The following is a 15666-nucleotide window of genomic DNA, read 5'->3' as shown; positions in this document are numbered from 1 at the left end:
AGATCTTGATGATTTCACGGTTAGAAATCAAGATTTGAAAGATAGAAAGGTGTAGGAGTGTGTATTGATCAAGAAAGTACAAGATTTAGGATGAAAACTTACCAGAATCGAGAGAAATCTGAGAAAAGAAGGGAGCACGAGCTGGCCGGTCAGAGAGTTTCCAAAAGTGGAAAGAATGACAATGACAACCCTACTTATAGGCTTCCCAAAGAGGAAAGGGCTGGCCGATCGGCCAGGCATCCCGATCGGACAGCCTGTTCGATCGGACAGTCCGTCCGATCGGCTGGGCTGTTCGATCGGCTGACAGCCTGATCGATCCACAGCCTGTTTCGAGTGTTCGGTGCGACGATTTTTGAAGTTTCGATTTCGATTGAAGACGATACGAGTTCGATAGAGTTTCCTATTCAAATTACTTTCAGTCCCAATCACTATATCTAACATACAATCATCTACATCTAACATAGTCTCTTCTCCACTAACTACCATGATTCGATTTCGATTGCATTCGATTGAGTTTTGAGTTTCGATTCAAGTTTCGATTGGTTCGATTGATTCGATTGATTACTTGTTGGTCCCGGTTTTCACACCGAATCGATTGCGAAACAACCGTGCGACGTGCGGAATCCGTGCACGAACGAAACCGAAACACAAACCGTACTAAATCTGTGATTTCATTGATAAATCTGAAAATCGTACAAACCTTGAATCACCACTTGGAGCACTTTCTCTCTCTAGACTTTCTCTCTCTAACCTCTAAGCTCTCCAAGTTACAAATGGCCAAAAGTCTAAAATGAAAACCCTAAAGCTCCTATTTATAGGCCAAGGCATATGAAAGATTCCCTCATATTTACAATATTGCCACCTTGCCTTTTCTTACTAAAAGCAACATAAACTCTAGAATTCTTCATTTTCTGCTACGGTTCTGATTGACGAAGGCGATATACATTACTGCACTAACAGACTCCCCCTTGGATATTGCCGCAGTCAATCAGTAGTCAAGCACGTAGCGACTTGTCTTTCTCTTCCTCTTTAAGTCTTCTTTAAGATTTGACGTCTTCAACAACACAGACTCCCTCTTGCTCGAACAGAATCCCGGTGGATCTGTCTTCAGCTTCAGTTTCTCCCCCTTTCGGTAGTCTCTTCAGGTTCCCCCTTTCGTCAAGCTTCCGTGCTTTTGGGATCGACACCTGGCTTTCCAGTTACAAGCTCTTCCAGGAACGATACTTGGCTCCTTACACGCTTCTGTTTGCGTTGAGCTTGTCTTCAGACTCCCCTTAGACTCGGCTGTCGGGATCGTAGTCTGGTACAACATCTGCAAAACTCATACGTTTATAAGTAAAAAGTTTCAAGCATTTTGAAATTGTCCAGAAATCGTATTCTGGCTCTTTAAAATTTTTAAATCAAGATCCTTGCTTTAAGATATAATAATATGAATATATCCAGGATTATCTTGACTCTCTCCCTATCAACAAACTTCATAGATTTGGCAGTATTTAAGCATCCAAAATCGAAAACTGGCTCTTTTCAACAGATTTTAACAATAAGAGCATCCAAATCCTTCACGGTAAATCATCCAACTCCAACTTAATGACCTTGGAGATATCACAAACTGTTTTTGATTTTTATTTTAAAAACTTCAAGTTTCAAATTAATGAACTTGATTTATTTTCAGAAACACAATCAGCATACTTAGATTTTGAAACTCAGCATTCAGACATCGGTTGTCAAAAATAAAGTAAAAACAAAATTCTTTTTGAATTTTTCTGAAACATAAAGCAGTTAAAGAAATATTTACAAACATATTTACAGACAATATTTTTGTTTGAGTTTGTGTCAGAGAATCATATCAGTTTATGACAAATCACTTGCACCGTTGAGCTTTAAACACTTTAAGTTTTAAACGATTCACTTAGATTGTCAGTATACTGATCCACTTAAATTATCATACAAAGTTCAACTGTTTCGATATACGAGATTAGTGTTTTAAGGACTTAAACTTATTCGCGTGTACCACCTCAGAATATACTCCCGTATCCAGATCCTAATATTCAGTCTTACAGGTGAATATACCACAGATGATATCTTTAAGGGGTTAGATGCGAGGGTCGTGAGAGCTCAGGTCGATACTTCCGTTTACGCAGAGAGATGACGGCTTCGACTTTTCGGTGTGTCTCCTTTAGAGGATCTTTTTGCTTTCAACAGAACTGATTATCAATTTTATTGTTTAATCAAGTTGCTGAGGGCGATGCTATGTTTCAAGCATTTTGAGGAAAGTATTATTCGGGGACTAGGTTAGAACTTCCATTCAGCAGAAGTCCCGGAATAATACCCCAGATATCACCGAGTATAAAGACCTAGTATCTTAGAAAGAGAGACCTTTCAAACAAGATTTCGGGGGTTACCCATATATCCGAGAGATGTTCCCCACGAAATGAGCAAAGTATTGATATTTAGGTTTATATCTCGAAAACAATCTACTAAGCGTGTAAAAACCTACTGGCATATCATCAGTGAGACCGTTCATCACATTATAGCATTACAATTCTTTAGCGTACTGTGATTGTCTACTGATGTACTATCATTTCCTCTTTTTACACAAAAACTCAAATTTTTGAATTTTGTCATGTTTTTGGCTTTTTCAAATTTTCTAATGTTTTTGTATTTTCTGACAATTTCTTACTCCCCCTAAAATGCAAAACCATTTAAAGAAAATTTGACAACCTGATACTAATAGCTTTGTCTCGCCATCCATTTTCTGCTTCTCATGCACTGATTTGCAAAAAAAATTTAATGTACCCCCATGATTTACAACACATTAATTTTTTTTACAGTTTGAAAACCGTTTTTCAATCTTGTGAAATTAATCATGTTTGTTCCGCCGTGAGGGTTTCGGCATATTCACGTAACATTTTTTATTTTAAAATTTTTTGAATATTTGACAAAATGAAACATATTTTTGGTTTTTAAATTTTTCAATTTTTAGGGTTTTTGAAATATTGTTTATTTATGTATAGAAACTGATAAACTCCCTGTTGAACCAAACCAGGGTTCTGCAACCTTCTCATCCTGTGCCAGGCTGCTCATCAATTCTGTTTCTTGACATTCAAACTTCATGAGCACCTGCACATTTACAAAAACTCAATTACTTGAACAATTTAGCCCAGGTCTGTTGGACCTTAGGCATTTCAACACAATATTCATTCAATGATGGAAAATCTTTGTCATTTTGTACAAAAACTTTTTCATCCTTGGTTTTGACTTTATCATCATTAACAGTAGTCACTTCTTTCTTAATCACCCAGTTCTGTCCTTTTGAAGCACTTCTTTTGTAAAATCGTGACTCGTTTTGATTATTTTGACTTTGAACAACAATTTTTGGTTTCCAAAATTGATTTGGCTTTGTCATATCAACTGATGTTGCCAACTTTGTGTTGTTCTAAATCTGGGTGTGTGAGAATTCTTGGTTTGTCTTGAATCAGACCTCGTCTGTTTTGGTTTCCAAGTTTGATTCGAAGCAAACTTGTTTGTGTTGTACCTCTAAGTTTGTTTTGAATCAAATCTGGTAAACTTTTGTCACACATCTTCAGACTTCTGTTTTTCAACATCAATAGGCTTTGTGTTTGGACACTTGCGTGCAACATGTCCAATTTGATCACATTTAAAACATGTTTTCTTTGAAACATCTTTAGCCTGTTGTTGTTTCTTTTTCTGATCATAGAACTCTTCATTAGACTGTCGTCTAAATTGGAGTTCTTTCTCTTCTTCCGAACTTTTCCCATGAACAAAATTCGTTTTCTTTTGATCTTTTTGTTTTTCAAAACTTTTATTTTGATTCTGTTTCCTTTTATAACCCAACCCTGCTTTCATATTCTTCTTTTTGTAACCGGGTTTGTTATAAAAAGTTTTCTTGCTCTTCCCAGCAAATTTTGAAATTTCTGATTTTTCAATTTCAACCATCTTAAATACTTTATCAATCTTTTCTGAAATCACGTTTTGAATCGGGAATACAATATCTAAGAATAATTTGTCCGATCCAATCATGGTATAAACCAATCCTTTTGAATCATCATTCATAATTTTCTCAGATTTTGACTGTTTAAGATAGCCATCATGAAAATTTCCCTCATTTTCATCATGTGATTCAGACTTACCTTTTGTTGACTCATCTTTCAAAACACTTCCAACAACCTTACTTACCACCTCTGAATCATCAGCTTCATCAGATTTGGCGTAAGTCACATCGATACTTTCAGGTAATTGGTCAACTATGTTTAGACCTTTTGCCACCTTTTCCTCATCATAAAAGGTATAATTGTTTCTCAATGGTGGTGGTACCTGATGAAATTCTGAACCAATACCCTTTTTATTTTTTTTAGTATCTTTGTCATCTGGTGTGATGTTGAAAATGCGTTCGAGAATGTACGAAGAGTTATGATAACTTTGAAGTTTTGTAACAATCTTTTCTTTTTCAACCAGAACTTGTTTGAGATTAGCAACTTCATCAACACACTTGTTCAATTCAAGTTGCTATTCTTTCAACTTTCTCTCATACAGTTCTTTGGTTGTTAAAGTCTCAGACAATCTTTGATCAAAACATTTGACTTGGCTCTTCAAAGTATCATAAGCTTCTTGTACTCTCTGATTTGACCACTTCAAATTATCATATTCTTTTTGAAAATTTTTAAACTTATTATCTTTTTCATCGCAACCAACACATTTTGCTGTACACATTTCTCTATACATTTCATTTTCCTTTTCAAGCTCATGACATTTCTGTGTCAGTTTTTCAACCTTTTGTTTCAAAATTTCTTCTTTTCCGATCATTTCTTTACATTTTATTGTGAAAACATTTTCAAGTTTATTTATTTCAATTTCTTTTGTTTTTATCATTTCATATTTTTCAGTACAGACTTTGCACATTTCTATGCAATTCCTGCACTTGTTTTCATTATTATCAACAGTATCAACATTTGATAGATCAGAAGATTTACTTACCTCAATCTCTTTCAGCACCGGTTCTTCTGTCTGATCTTCTTCAATCTTCTGCTCTTCTTCAACTTTTTGTTCATTTCCAGCAGCAAGCTTTGCGACAGTCTTCACTTCTTCAATCATCTTCTTCAATTCTTCTTCTTTTCTCTTCTTCATTTCTACCACCTTCGGTAGACTTGCTTCACAAACTTCTTTTATCTTGCTTTCCAAATCCAACAGATACGTTTTATCAGATAACCTTCTTGTGTTGAAAGTAGCCTGCTTTGGAAGCAAATTTGTTACAGCTTCAATATTCACTTTTGATGGGTCAACAACAGGATTACCCCGTGGATCCATGTAACATTCTAATTCATCATTCCATCTTTTTGCTCTCTTGGCTTCTTTGAATGGTTCCCTGAATTTTTCAATTTCCCATCTTGCATAATCTCTTTTCCACCATTTATCAGGATCAACCTCAGCCACAAATGCATGTCCGACCACATCTTCTTCAGGGTAAACTTGACTCCAGTCGTAACCTTCATCATCATGAATAACTGCCATCGCCCTAGATTTTGATGATCCTTCATCGATCTGTTTCTGATTCACATTTGATGATCCACTGGAACGATGATAAATTGCTTTCTTGTAGTAATCATCTCTGAATGGATTCGTGGGTTCATTAGTTTCCCTGTTGGTACACTCTCTCTTGAAGTGTCCTTTCTGTTTGCATTTGAAACAGGTAACTTTTGCCTTATCAAATCCCAATTTCGAATCACTAGATGCCAAAGACGATCTTCCAGTGATCTCCATGAATCGTTGTGCTCTCCTCATCGTGCTAGCCATGCACCATTTAATATCCATTAGCTCCATCTCCTCTGGATCGATTTGGTCATAATCTTCCTTTGTCATTTTCGGGTTTCCAACTTTTCCCGCGATCAGACTTTCGTACGATTCCAGGATGGATGCTAAGAACACCATTTGTTGCTTGGCAACTTCAGCATTCAGACTTTGAGAGTTTTTCAGATCAATGGCGATATTGCAATGGACTATGTTTGGATTTGAAGAATTTGAATGATAACCCGGATCTCTTGAAGAACTCTGCTGAGATGAATCCTTTGAGCTTTCAGCACTAAATCCCGAATTTGACTTTTGCTCAAACATGTTTCCTCTGTAATATAGCTCAACATTCTGTTGGTATGTTTTGACTTTATTTGTTTTTCTGGTCTCTAATTCATGGCTTTCAAGTCTTTCAATCAACAAGTCGACTATAAGATCCTCAGACTTGATCGTATTCTTCAACATCAAAGCATAATATTGCCAATCCAGCTCATCTGGCAACGAGTCAAACAATTTATCGACTAACTCTTCTTGAGAGTATTCAATCCCATGTCTTGCCAGTTCTAATTTCAAGTGCCCAAACCTCTCAATCATTTGACAAACTGATTCATTTTTAAAACAACCAAATAAATCATACTCTTTTCTAAGCAATTTCTTTTTGTTCTTTATGATTTCGGCACTTCCCAAACATTTTCTTTCAAGAGCTTCCCATAATCCCTTAGATGTTTTCTCATTTTTCAAGTAGTGATATAATGTCTTCTCTTACTGATTGATGTAACAATGTGATCATTTTGTTTTCAGCTACAATATTTTTAACATCTATCTCTGTGAATTCTTTTTCATTTACTAACTCTCCTCCCTCTTTTACTGGTTCAGTATATCCATATTTTAATTTTAACCAGCTTTCAGGAGCAAAAGCTTTTACCCAACCCTCAAACCGATTTTTCCACCAGTTATAATCTTCATTAGCTTAGGTGGTTTCTGTTGGCTTCCATACATGTTATCATACTTCAAATGATCTGAGATCTCTTTTGAATAATTTCTTGTTTCGGATCTTCTCTCAGATGATTCTGAAGTGAAAGTGTTGTAAAACGTATTGTAGAATTCTTCGTTGTTGCCTGACATCTTCGAATAATTTCTTGAAATCTGTTCTTTGTAAATCACCTTGAATCACCTGCAAACACACAAACAAACGATCAGTTTAAAAATATCAAACAACTAAATTTGACGAAAGGTTGATCGGTCAAACAGAATGCTGGTCAATCGGATGGGAAAGCGATGGGAAAGCTGTTCGTTCGTACGAGATTTGTTGCTATTCGATCAAACTAGATTTCCTGTTCGATCGAGCGAGATTTTGCTGGCCGGTCTAATGGTCTAGCCGATCGGTTATGCTACTCGATCAATTCACTTGCTAGCCGATCGAGTGAGCTACTCGAATGAAACACTTCCTAGCCGATCGAGTGAGCTACTCGATTGAAACACTTGCTAGCCGATCGAGTGAGCTACTCGATGAAGAAACTTGCTAGCCGATCGAGTGAGCTACTCGATTGAAGAAACTTGCTAGCCGATCGAGTGAGCTACTCGATTGAAGAAACTTGCTAGCACTTCAAACAAGGGGCACTAAAAGACAAATCTTAACCGATCGTTTAGCCTATAGGAATATCCACACAAACTGTCAACATGTAGCCGTCAAATAATCAAGTCAAACAACATCCATGCAATTCTATTTAAATTGTAATCAAAGGCCGACAAGTATATGACTTAATGAAATCTCATTAGACCGCAATTTGTTGACTGTCAAGAGCACTTAACAACACTGACCAACTCACGTGACTTTCTATTGTAAGTAAATGAGCACGAAATTTGATGACACTTGTAATTAATTTCACATGCACACCGCTACAGGGTTGACTAACAATATTAACAAAGTGAGCTGTCCTATCAGGTGAATGCTAGCCGATAGGTTGGAAGGAGTGAAACAAGTTGCCAGTCGATCGGTCGGGGTTGCTAGCCGATCGAGTGGGTGGTTCGATCGAACAGGAAGTTTTGCTAGCCGATCGAGTGGCTGGTTCGATCGAACAGGAAGTTTTGCTAGCCGATCGGCTAGGGTCAACAAGTCAATGTCTTAAATGAGTGTCAGTGAGTGATGCTGCTTTTCGATCGGCTACGCCAGCCGATCCAAGTGACACCTAAGACTGCTGTTCGATCGGCTATGCCAGCCGATCAAGAGACAACTAAACCTGTTGTTCGATTGGTTTGCGTGTAATATGAGAAACTGATTTAACAATTAAAGTAACCAACAATTTACACATGCAAACTGACAACCTTGTTCTAATGGCTGACAACACTCAATTCAAACAACATCTAATTTGACCTCACTATGAATCACATGCAATAAACTACTTTATCGTGCACACTGACCAAATCACTTTATCATATAATCAGACAATCAATAATAGCCGACAAATCAGTTAAATCATCACATATGCAAAACGATAATCAACTGAAAATCAATGCATGTGCCGATGAGAATCTTTAGAGATGATTTGTGATTGAACCGGATATATTGATTTGACAAACAGTTTTGATATTATTCAAGATCACATGCTATTTGATTTCATTAATTAACATGAAAGTGTAACAATGTCAGACTTGAAAATTGATTATTGGACCTTAAAATTCACTAAGCTTCAATGCTATAAGACCGCTACTCTCTAACAATCATCATATCTCATGCAAACTGTTATTGGACGGCAAGATAATTGTTAGTGGGCGGCAATATATCATATCACATGCAAACTGTCTTCATTAAATGATTTTAACAGTCAATGCATACTGATGTTTGACTTAAACTATGTGTTTGTTAACCGATTGGTTGAATAAGGCGATGGAAGTGGAACGGTTAGAGATACTAGCCGATCGGCTGGGCTAGCCGATCGGTTGGCATCTTCAACATCAACAGCAAACATATCTCAACTTTTTCGAACCAAAAATTCAAGATTTCTCCCAAACCGTTAAGAATTAAGATCTGAAAATTTGTAGGCTTGTAGATCAAGTGTTTTCGCACATCATATCCAAAAATCAGCAATTTTCGACCGTAGAAACCTGTTCAATTTGTCAAAATTCAGTTAAAAGCGTGAAGAACAAGAAAAATAAGAAGAATTTGACAAATCTAAATGATTTTGGCTCTAAATCTGATCAAAACTTGTACGAATCTGTGCGTTTGATCTTCGCAACCGAGCACCTGCTCTGATACCACTTGTTGGTCCCGGTTTTCACACCGAATCGATTGCGAAACGACCGTGCGACGTGCGGAATCCGTGCACGAACGAGACCGAAACACAAACCGTACTAAATCTGTGATTTCATTGATAAATATGAAAATCGTACAAACCTTGAATCACCACTTGGAGCACTTTCTCTCTCTAGACTTTCTCTCTCTAACCTCTAAGCTCTCCAAGTTACAAATGGCAAAAAGTCTAAAATGAAAACCCTAAAGCTCCTATTTATAGGCCAAGGCATATGAAAGATTCCCTCATATTTACAATATTGCCACCTTGCCTTTTCTTACTAAAAACAATATAAACTCTAGAATTCTTCATTTTCTGCTACGGTTCTGATTGACGAAGGCGATAGACATTACTGCACTAACATTACCACACATTAAGTAAACATGCACAAGTAACACATAAGGCACACACACACGTATACAACCAAAGTTCGCGACATTCGAGATTCGAGTTCGATGCTGGTTCGATCGGTTTGATTACTGATTAGTTAACTTTATCGCATTGTTACTTCCTACTATTCACAGTCGTAAATCGGTTCGTGTCGATTAAACATTCGATTACTTCGATTCTTGATTAACAAAACTTACTACACATAATACAAATAAAACTAAAATAGACTAATTACAGTCAAAAAAGTCAAAGTTGACTTGGAATTTGACTTTGACTTTGACATTCGAAAACACAAGGTATTACATTTCCGAGCACTGCGGCCTTTACAGGGTGGAGGAGTTAGACACCCCCATCTACACCGACGACATATGGATGGCCCCCCGTACGACTCTGATGAGGTTATGGCAGGTGATCAGCACACATCGCTTTGGCATGACGTCGAAGCAGAGGGCTTCCTTTATCACCGAGCCCCTCTACCGCTACCTGCATAAGCTTATTGCCACATCTATAGCACCACGCGAGCAGAGTCGTGAGTGGTGCACTTAGGGGGATCTCTTTTACATGTACTGTCTTATATGGGGGGAGAGGGGCGCTCTCCATCGCTGCCTAGAACAGTGGTTCGCGACGGCGTTCCACAGGCAGAACAGGTCTTTGCTGTACGGGGGGCGTACATCACATGTATCGCCGTCTCCTTGGGCCTTTTCCCCAGCAGGACCAATTATTCTTGGATGGGGGAGTGGTGGAGCTAAGCTTTTTGACCCGTGCTACCCTGATCGGCATGCACATGACGCGTGACTTCCCTGGGCTCGGTCTGCGACTTATAGGAGGGAACGGGCAGGTGTTCGCCCCCGCCGCTCTCCCAGAGGAGCTACCAGAGTTGCTTCCGAAGCCGGCACAGGGTGAGGGTCAGCCGGCAGATGGTGATGCCGCAGAGGGCGACGACGGCAACGACTCCGATGACGACGATGGTCACCACGTTGTGTAACACCCGGAAAATCTAAATCGTTTATTTTAATATATGATGTCGATAAATAAACAAGTGAACTAACTAGGATTAAAAATAACCTACTTGGATAAAAATCTTGTAGTAACTTATAAGTGGGTTAAAGACCTAAATATAAACTAAATGATAGTTAGGGGACCAAAAGTGTTTAAGTTGAAAATAATTATAATAAAACATAAATTAAAATCCAAACATACAAAAGAGTGTGTGTGTGTGTGTGTGTGTCTGGATCGATTGAAGCACAGGGCGACTAGAAGAAACCCCCACAACCCTAGTTCACATCTAATCTCTCAAATTGAAGGTCAAAATCCATTCTAAACCAAAATCTGAGCACGAAATAGTGATCTCCACTGAAAAAGGAGTCATAAGGTATGTGAATTTTATGAGAAATCTCTAGTGGAATTTCTAAGTGAACTTAGAGAATTCGAAATTGATGATTGCATGCTTGTTATATGATGGAATAGGAACAATATAGTGTCTAGGAGTAAACCCTAGACAAGTATATGATGAAATCATGCCTAATTGTAGTGAATTCCATAATCACTAATGTAGGTGATTAATGGGTTTTGTATAAACATGATAAACACTAGGGATGTAATGGTTGTTCTAGTGTAATCTAAAATTTATAAAGTAATTTCTGATTTATAGATGTTAAAATTTATGTGAAATTGCTTAAATGATGCTAATCTTGTCCAAATAACAAGCTATGAGCTTGATTATGAACTGTGTGAAATTATGCCCCCTAAGATGTTTGTATAAATGCCTAAGAGAATATTCAATGTTGAAATTTGAACAAAAAATGCATATTTGTACAATTGGGTGAACTATGCGTTATGTAATAAGAAAAGAGTTCTAAACATATTGTGGTTGAACTCTATAGGAAAGGAAACCGGGGAGTCTAGCGGACAAGCCGGTGGTGACGCGCGTTTGAAAGGAGTGCTTTGAAGGTATGTAACTTGATTCGTTACATTAAGTAAAACTGATATTAGAACATGTATAGTTGTATTTTAGAATAAAAGTTTGTGTTGATTGAGGTGACAATGTTCACTACTTGAAATTAATAGGTTATTAATCGACTAGGAAGCGTTTTGTAGTCATTATAACGGAGGATTCCATAAATGATCCAAACGGGTCGAATAATTGAGTAATAAGTAGTGTTAGTGTTGATAGCTAGCATTTGGTGATAACGATCACAAGAGCATGAAACCATAAGAATGGTAATGAAATGCCGGTGATATTAAGCCCCGAACGTTGGGAAAAGCGCCTTATGGTTACTATTGCAATGGTAGTAAAATGGGTGTAAGTATAATGGGTTGAAAATTGTATAGTGATTTTAGTCGTTCGGTCCGTAAACCAAATTTTCAGTACAATAATAGACATAGACATGTCGGTAATTAAATTACAGACATGTAGGAAAAAGAATCACCTAAAACGGACCGTCGGATCAAAAGTTATGCCCTTTAAAGTTGAAATTGTGAAATTTGGTGCTGGGCAGCAAATGCAGGATTTTAACCTGCACTTGCTGGAAAACCATATCCTCCGTGCCACGCGACAGGATCAACTAGATCCGGCGCGACACGCGACAGACCCAATTCCGAATTTTTATTTTAATTTTTTACGATTCGATGCTAGGACTCGTTTATATGCATTCTAAAAATGTCAAAACTAACATTTTAAGTGGTTTTGACTCTAGGTGATGATGGGGACCTTCCGGACGGAGATCAAGCATGTTTTGAAGAACCGAACACGAACTTTTGAAGCTTCCGCATTAAATTAACTTTGTTTAGACAATGTTTATGATGTAAACAATTTACTAATCATGTTTTGAATGTTTAAACTAGTTAGTAGTTAACTAACATGTGATTACTTTAAAACTTCGATTTTGGTACTTATGTTGAAGTAAAGTACTTTTCATATAATATTATGCGTATTTTTATTAAATTCGATTCGAAATTAAACGGTTGTTACAAGCTGGTAATCAGAGCTTAAGGTTGTCAAAAATGTGTTCGGTTCAAGTTTGATCGATCGTCCGGTAAGGATTAATTATTTATTTTAATAGATCTTATCCTGTGTAAGAAAAGAGATGAGAATTAATGTGCACGGGAAGAGCGTGTTAACACACTCAAACCCGGAAAATGCACTAAATGAGAACGGTCAAAGCAAGTTACGAACTTGGCTAAACCGAAGTAAATAAAGCTATGTTATAAATGAAATGTTTAATAGTTGATGTAAACATTTCAGTTTCAAGATGACAGAAAGGAATGACAATGATCTGGTGCCGACAAGCACCGAACAAATGAAAGAAATACTTTTCGAAGAAGTGAGGAAGGCAATTGAGGGTAGTCTATCCGGTTTCATAGACAAAATTCAAAACACAGTGTTATCATTAGTTTAAGAACGAGTTAAAAGGTTGGAAGACAATGTCAACCTTATGAGAGAAAAATCCGAAGAACGTAAGGGATGTTCGTATAAGGAGTTTATGGCATGTAAACCGCCAATCTACAACGGGGAAGTCGACCCGATAATATGCCAGAGATGGCTAAGTGATGTCGAAGGGGTGTTTGAAAGGACCCACTGTGACGTAAGCGATTTTGTGGCTTACGGAACGGGTCAGTTGAGGGGTCAAGCCAAGGACTGGTGGGACAACAAAAAGAAAGAGATTGGAGCCGAAGCGGCAAGGGTCATGACATGGGACGAGTTTAAGGTACCATTCCTTAAACATCATAGTCCCAAGGCAGTAATCAACAGGACCAAAGAGGAGTTCATCCAGTTAAGACAAAGGGGTGAAACAATTGATAAAATCACGGGCATTTTTATGGATAAGTTGAGATTCTGCGATAAGTTAGTGACTACCGAAGAGCAGAAGATATATTACTATTACAACATGTTGAGTGCTGAATACCGGGAGTTTATGACTCCCTCAAAGTATGAAACCCTCACGGAAATCATTTACACCGCCCAAGAGCGGGAGATCGAGTTGAAGAAACAGATTGAGAGAGGCGAGCGAAGGGCACAAGATGTGAATCCAAGCCCTACAAAGAAGGCGAAAACATCAGAATCGACGCGAAAAACAGATGTGAAAGGCGGGTCGCCAAGTTCTAAAGTTTGTGGAAAAGGGCACAAGGGTGAGTGTCGTTTCAAAGATAATCCGTGTCCTATATGTGGAAAAACGGGGCACACGGCATCTCTATGTCCGGGAAAGGTTTCTGTGTGCTACAAGTGTTATCAACCGGGCCATAAAAAGTCCGAGTGCCCAGACTTGGTTGGAAAGAAAGACACCAAAGTACCTCCAACAGAAGCTTCAAAGGCGAAGGCCAGATCCTTCCAACTAACAGCGGCTGAAGCGAAAAACAGAACCCGATGTGGTCTCAGGTATATTTGCAATAAACTCGATTCCTGTACGTCTATTATTTGATACGGGTGCGAATAAATCCTTTATTTCACATGGATTTATTCAACATCCTTCATTTGTATTGACGAAATTATCTGTGCCCTTAGAAGTTGAAATAGGGGACAACAAAAGTTTCATAGTTTGTGATGTTTGTCAAGGCTGTAAATTGAGTATCGATGACGGATTACTTGATAGATCTAATCCCGATGTTGATGGGAGAATTTCAAGTAGTTGTTGGGATGGATTGGCTATCTCGACACCACGCAAAGGTCGTGTGTTTTCGTAAGGAGATAAAGCTAACATCTCTAAGCGGAAAACATGCTACAATCTATGGCGAGAAAGGAGGCAATCCTATAATATGTTCGATGTTGAAAGCTCACAAGCTCATGAAGCATGGATGTAGAGCATTTATGATATACGCGAATGAGCCCGAGAAAGAATCACCGAAGATTGGAGACGTACCGGTGGTGCGTGACTTCGAAGATGTGTTTCTGGAAGATCTACTGGGGATACCGCCTGAACGGGAGGTAGAGTTCGGAATCGAATTGGTTCCGGGCGTGAAACCCGTAGCTAAAGCGCCGTACCGACTCGCGCCATCTGAATTACAAGAACTAATGTCGCAGATTCAAGGCTTGCTCGATAAAGGCTTGCTCGATAAAGGATTTATAAGGCCGAGTGTGTCTCCTTGGGGCGCACCGGTATTATTCGTGAAAAAGAAAGACGTAAGCATGCGAATGTGTATCGATTACCGGGAGTTAAACAAACTCACAGTAAAGAATCGATACCCGCTTCTGAGAATAGACGATTTATTCGACCAATTACAAGGTGCGAATTGGTTTTCAAAAATCGACCTTAGATCGGGGTATCACCAATTAAAGGTCAAGGAAGAAGATGTACCGAAGACGGCTTTTCGCACGCGATACGGACATTATGAGTTCCTCGTAATGTCATTTGGGCAGACAAATGCACCCGCGACTTTCATGCACCTTATGAACCGGGTCTGCAAGCTGATGTTGGATAAGTCGGTAATCGTGTTTATCGACGACATTCTGGTATACTCGAAAAGTGAAGCAGATCATGCGCATCATTTACGGGAAGTGTTAGAGACACTCAGGCGAGAAAGGTTGTATGCAAAATTCTCAAAGTGCGCCTTTTAGTTACGAGAGGTGCAATTCCTCGGCCACATCATAAGTGCTGACGGAATATTGGTAGATCCGTCAAAGATAGAGGCCGTATCGAAATGGAGCCCTCCGAAGAACCCTATGGAAATTAGAAGTTTCTTAGGGCTTGTGGGATATTACAGGAGATTCATTCAAGATTTCTCCAAGATTGCTTTGCCATTAACAAAATTAACTCAGAAAGAGGAGAGATTCATTTGGGGTGTTGAACAAGAAAGAGTGTTCCAAACGCTAAAAGAAAAGTTAACACAAGCTCCGGTATTAACGTTGCCGGACGGAGTCGAAGACTTGGTAGTCTATTCGGATGCGTCACTTTCGGGGCTCGGATGTGTTTTAATGCAACGAGGCAAAGTGATAGCTTATGCCTCGAGGCAATTAAAGGTGCATGAAAAGAAATATCCCACGCATGATCTCGAACTGGCGGCGGTGGTGTTTGCGTCAAAAATATGGAGGCACTATTTATACGGGGTAAAGTACACCATATTTACTAACCACAAGAGTTTAAAATACTTCTTCGATCAGAAGGAGTTAAATATGCGACAAAGGCGATGGTTAGAAACGGTAAAAGATTATGACTGCGAAATACATTACCACCCCGGAAAGGCCAAT

Source organism: Helianthus annuus, chromosome 2 (genome assembly GCF_002127325.2).
Source record: "Helianthus annuus cultivar XRQ/B chromosome 2, HanXRQr2.0-SUNRISE, whole genome shotgun sequence".
Taxonomy (NCBI): domain Eukaryota; kingdom Viridiplantae; phylum Streptophyta; class Magnoliopsida; order Asterales; family Asteraceae; genus Helianthus; species Helianthus annuus.
Note: the sequence above shows the minus strand (reverse complement) of the source record.